This window comes from Ambystoma mexicanum, chromosome 4p (genome assembly GCF_040938575.1).
Source record: "Ambystoma mexicanum isolate Mex_15411 chromosome 4p, UKY_AmexF1_1, whole genome shotgun sequence".
Lineage (NCBI taxonomy): Eukaryota > Metazoa > Chordata > Amphibia > Caudata > Ambystomatidae > Ambystoma > Ambystoma mexicanum.
This window is the reverse complement of record NC_090927.1, coordinates 38,979,977-38,984,976: the sequence shown is the minus strand read 5'-3', so window position 1 is coordinate 38,984,976 and position 5,000 is coordinate 38,979,977. Positions and strand designations below refer to the sequence as shown.

The 5,000-nt window shown below is 44.9% G+C and overlaps 7 non-coding genes across 7 annotated transcripts in view; all 7 read left to right on the top strand.

Moving 5' to 3' along the window:
• Positions 1 to 18, top strand: part of TRNAM-CAU (transfer RNA methionine (anticodon CAU)) — a 73-nt gene extending 55 nt beyond the window's left edge. The window contains exon 1 of the tRNA in view: positions 1 to 18. This exon is cut by the window's left edge and continues 55 nt beyond it. This is a non-coding gene — a tRNA (tRNA-Met).
• Positions 19 to 285: 267 nt separating this feature from the next.
• TRNAM-CAU (transfer RNA methionine (anticodon CAU)) lies at positions 286 to 358 on the top strand. Its single transcript has one exon. It is a non-coding gene; the product is annotated as a tRNA-Met (tRNA).
• A 264-nt stretch (positions 359 to 622) lies between these two features.
• Positions 623 to 695, top strand: TRNAM-CAU (transfer RNA methionine (anticodon CAU)). The gene has a single exon. It is a non-coding gene; the product is annotated as a tRNA-Met (tRNA).
• Positions 696 to 2,916: 2,221 nt separating this feature from the next.
• Positions 2,917 to 2,989, top strand: TRNAM-CAU (transfer RNA methionine (anticodon CAU)). The gene has a single exon. It is a non-coding gene; the product is annotated as a tRNA-Met (tRNA).
• Positions 2,990 to 3,254: 265 nt separating this feature from the next.
• TRNAM-CAU (transfer RNA methionine (anticodon CAU)) lies at positions 3,255 to 3,327 on the top strand. Its single transcript has one exon. It is a non-coding gene; the product is annotated as a tRNA-Met (tRNA).
• A 264-nt stretch (positions 3,328 to 3,591) lies between these two features.
• Positions 3,592 to 3,664, top strand: TRNAM-CAU (transfer RNA methionine (anticodon CAU)). The gene has a single exon. It is a non-coding gene; the product is annotated as a tRNA-Met (tRNA).
• Positions 3,665 to 3,928: 264 nt separating this feature from the next.
• Positions 3,929 to 4,001, top strand: TRNAM-CAU (transfer RNA methionine (anticodon CAU)). The gene has a single exon. It is a non-coding gene; the product is annotated as a tRNA-Met (tRNA).
• Positions 4,002 to 5,000: the final 999 nt, after the last annotated feature.

Genomic DNA, 5,000 nt, shown 5'->3' with positions numbered 1-5,000 from the left:
CGAGCCTCAGAGAGGGCACAAGTGTTTTTTGTGTTTCAGCAAATTCAATTGGACATATCCTTTCTAAACATGAAGAGGAGCATGATGTTCAGTAGACCGCAACGCGGTCCTTGTGAATCACAGGATTGGATTCTTTACTGACGCAGAAAAGAAATATGATTGCCAAATACCAAAGAACCAATTGGGGCTAGCTGCGTTTTATTTGAATATTTCTATCTGGACTTTGTGAGTAGCGTGGTCTCAAATCATGCTCTCCACCAGGTTATCCAAAGAGCCTCCAACGGAGCCTTCTTAGCGCAGTAGGCAGCGCGTCAGTCTCATAATCTGAAGGTCCTGAGTTCGAGCCTCAGAGAGGGCACAAGTGTTTTTTGTTTCAGCAAATTCAATTGGACATATCCTTTCTAAACATGAAGAGGAGCATGATGTTCAGTAGACCGCAACGCGGTCCTTGTGAATCACAGGATTGGATTCTTTACTGACGCAGAAAAGAAATATGATCGCAAAATACCATAGAACCAATGGGGCTAGCTGCATTTTATTTTAATATTTCTATCTGGACTGTGTGAGTAGCGTTGTCTCAGATCTGGTCCTCCACCAAGTTCTCCAAAAATACTCCAGCAGAGCCTTCTTAGCGCAGTAGGCAGCGCGTCAGTCTCATAATCTGAAGGTCCTGAGTTCGAGCCTCAGAGAGGGCACAAGTGTTTTTTGTTTCAGCAAATTCAATTGGACATATCCTTTCTAAACATGAAGAGGAGCATGATGTTCAGTAGACCGCAACGCGGTCCTTGTGAATCACAGGATTGGATTCTTTACTGACGCAGAAAATAAATATGATCGCAAAATACCATAGAACCAATGGGGCTAGCTGCATTTTATTTGAATATTTCTATCTGCACTTTGTGAGTAGCGTGGTCTTGGATCTGTTTCTCCACCAGGTTCTCCAAACATACTCCAGCCGAACCTGCTTAGTGCAGTAGGCAGCGCGTCAGTCTCATAATTTGAAGGTCCTGAGTTCTTTCCTCAGAGAAGGCAGGCCTCTTATGTTTCAGGTAATAACTTTTCAAAAACGTTGACAGAATGAGTACAATGTTTGGTATTTTGCAAATGTAAGCAGTCCCTGTGCAAACTTTCTGGCCCTGTGTTCCCACGCCTTCTCCTTGTGCCTTCCAGAGCCCATCAGGTGCACTATGAACTAATGGCAAAACATGGTTGTGCATATAAGGTTGATGCCGCACGAACCCTGCTATGGTTTTTCATATTAATAAGCCTCCGTGCAGTGTCCATCGCCGCCCTAGTGGCGTTATGGCTCTGTAGTTGGTCCGGATAAGCCCAGGGTACCCAGGCCGTAATCTGTAAAGGAAAGAAAAAGGTAAGTGGGGCCAACCAGTGGGGAAAAGAGGGGTCAGTTCAAACAAACAGGTTCTTTCGAATAGAGGTGGGGCAGTTTAAAATGATAAGGTTGCTGGTTGGGATAGCATGGGCGCATACTGATAGAGCCAACGTAGGTCTTTGAGCAAAGATTCAGGAAATAAGGATGGTACATTTTATGGTGTTAGATGCAGTGGGGCAGGTTTACATGAGGGCAGTTTCAGAGAATGAGCAAGTATTTCAAAATGTATTTTCTGGCTGTGTGAGGGACTTGAGAGGTCTTCAAGCAGACCCTTGGAGTATGTTTAAAGTCTCTCACAAAATAAACTCTACAAAAGACAGGTGGGGCACCCAAGCCTAGCGGCCAAATAGTGAGGCGACTGCATGAAAGGCAAATGCGAAAAGAGGCAAAGAGGGGTAGCACAAGGGGATGCAGCCAATTTCGACACTTCTGTTTCTGGTGATTGTCTTGCCCCTGTGCCCACGAAAGGCTCTGGGGAACGCAGGCACAGTTGCGGCTCAGGCATGGACAGTCTGCAAGGCCCTCCTTCGGCATAATAAAAGTGCCCTTGTGAGCCTGGCTGTGTTTAAATCACACAGCAGGGAATGCAGCTTTCAACTTTCCCTCACTGGCCACGAACGGCCACGAACGGCCAGGTTCTATAGACCAAAAAGCTAGGAGGAACCCTGGCCACTTTTAAATGAGGGTGGGTTTTGAACTACAGTTCCTTCAGGAGCAAAGCCTGGATTGGCCTTCCTGGATGTTCCTGTGGCCCGCTGGATGCTTTAATGGGCTGGATAAAGCGTTCTGGAGGATGGAATCCTCTTGGGTTCAGTCTGGGAACTTCTGGGAGTTCATCTGCATAACCCAGCCCCGTCCACCCTTCTTGACCTGGCCGGCAGTTACCTTGCTCTGTTACTAGAGGGCGCGTTTGGACTCTCTTCATGAACCGTGTGCCTCACAGGTGTGATAATGATGTAGTTTGGGGTTTGTTTTTGTGGCATGCTACCTGTCACCAGCCGCAAGCAGATCAGCATGAGATCTGATGTCAAATAACAGCATAACAAACTGTGACATAATACAAACCTGACATAAGCGATGTAAGCAGCGAGTATAACGAAACCGGCTGAACGCACACAAGAAAACTAAATGATGGAAGTGGAAACACATAATTAATCATGCATATATATATAGGAAAGGAGCAAAACTCTCTGCAAATGGGAAAAAAAGCGACCTGCTTACAAAAGGGACTTTGGGGGAGGAGAATTAAAAACTGGTAAGAAAAAAGGGCTGAAAAGAGTTAGGTATATATCCAGCGAGGGAGGGGTTGGAAGTTTGTGGCATCTTACCTGTTTTGGAGCATATCAAAATAACTAGCTCAAAATTCAAGCATCGAAGGATGGGACTCTTGATTGATGAATGGAAGACATCTGAAGTACAAAACACTATACATTCAAGTGAAGCTTTTCAGATGGATCGTATTCTCTCTGGAGTTTTGAGTGTGGAGTTGTGTCACATAATCTTCATCAACAAATCATAAAATCGCAGCCTTCTTAGCGCAGTAGGCAGCGCGTCAGTCTCATAATCTGAAGGTCCTGAGTTCGAGCCTCAGAGAGGGCACAAGTGTTTTTTGTTTCAACAAATACAATTGGACATATTTTTTCTAAACATGAAGAGGAGCATGATGTTCAGTAGACCGCAACGCGGTCCTTGTGAATCACAGGATTGGATTCTTTACTGACGCAGAAAAGAAATATGATTGCCAAATACCAAAGAACCAATTGGGGCTAGCTGCGTTTTATTTGAATATTTCTATCTGGACTTTGTGAGTAGCGTGGTCTCAAATCATGCTCTCCACCAGGTTATCCAAAGAGCCTCCAACGGAGCCTTCTTAGCGCAGTAGGCAGCGCGTCAGTCTCATAATCTGAAGGTCCTGAGTTCGAGCCTCAGAGAGGGCACAAGTGTTTTTTGTTTCAGCAAATTCAATTGGACATATCCTTTCTAAACATGAAGAGGAGAATGATGTTCAGTAGACCGCAACGCGGTCCTTGTGAATCACAGGATTGGATTCTTTACTGACGCAGAAAAGAAATATGATCGCAAAATACCATAGAACCAATGGGGCTAGCTGCATTTTATTTTAATATTTCTATCTGGACTGTGTGAGTAGCGTTGTCTCAGATCTGGTTCTCCACCAAGTTCTCCAAAAATACTCCAGCAGAGCCTTCTTAGCGCAGTAGGCAGCGCGTCAGTCTCATAATCTGAAGGTCCTGAGTTCGAGCCTCAGAGAGGGCACAAGTGTTTTTTGTTTCAGCAAATTCAATTGGACATATCCTTTCTAAACATGAAGAGTAGCATGATGTTCAGTAGACCGCAACGCGGTCCTTGTGAATCAGAGGATTGGATTCTTTACTGACGCAGAAAAGAAATATGATCGCAAAATACCATAGAACCAATGGGGCTAGCTGCATTTTATTTTAATATTTCTATCTGGACTGTGTGAGTAGCGTTGTCTCAGATCTGGTCCTCCACCAAGTTCTCCAAAAATACTCCAGCAGAGCCTTCTTAGCGCAGTAGGCAGCGCGTCAGTCTCATATTCTGAAGGTCCTGAGTTCGAGCCTCAGAGAGGGCACAAGTGTTTTTTGTTTCAGCAAATTCAATTGGACATATCCTTTCTAAACATGAAGAGTAGCATGATGTTCAGTAGACCGCAACGCGGTCCTTGTGAATCAGAGGATTGGATTCTTTACTGACGCAGAAAAGAAATATGATCGCAAAATACCATAGAACCAATGGGGCTAGCTGCATTTTATTTGAATATTTCTATCTGCACTTTGTGAGTAGCGTGGTCTTGGATCTGTTTCTCCACCAGGTTCTCCAAACATACTCCAGCCGAACCTGCTTAGTGCAGTAGGCAGCGCGTCAGTCTCATAATTTGAAGGTCCTGAGTTCTTTCCTCAGAGAAGGCAGGCCTCTTATGTTTCAGGTAATAACTTTTCAAAAACGTTGACAGAATGAGTACAATGTTTGGTATTTTGCAAATGTAAGCAGTCCCTGTGCAAACTTTCTGGCCCTGTGTTCCCACGCCTTCTCCTTGTGCCTTCCAGAGCCCATCAGGTGCACTATGAACTAATGGCAAAACATGGTTGTGCATATAAGGTTGATGCCGCACGAACCCTGCTATGGTTTTTCATATTAATAAGCCTCCGTGCAGTGTCCATCGCCGCCCTAGTGGCGTTATGGCTCTGTAGTTGGTCCGGATAAGCCCAGGGTACCCAGGCCGTAATCTGTAAAGGAAAGAAAAAGGTAAGTGGGGCCAACCAGTGGGGAAAAGAGGGGTCAGTTCAAACAAACAGGTTCTTTCGAATAGAGGTGGGGCAGTTTAAAATGATAAGGTTGCTGGTTGGGATAGCATGGGCGCATACTGATAGAGCCAACGTAGGTCTTTGAGCAAAGATTCAGGAAATAAGGATGGTACATTTTATGGTGTTAGATGCAGTGGGGCAGGTTTACATGAGGGCAGTTTCAGAGAATGAGCAAGTATTTCAAAATGTATTTTCTGGCTGTGTGAGGGACTTGAGAGGTCTTCAAGCAGACCCTTGGAGTATGTTTAAAGTCTCTCACAAAATAA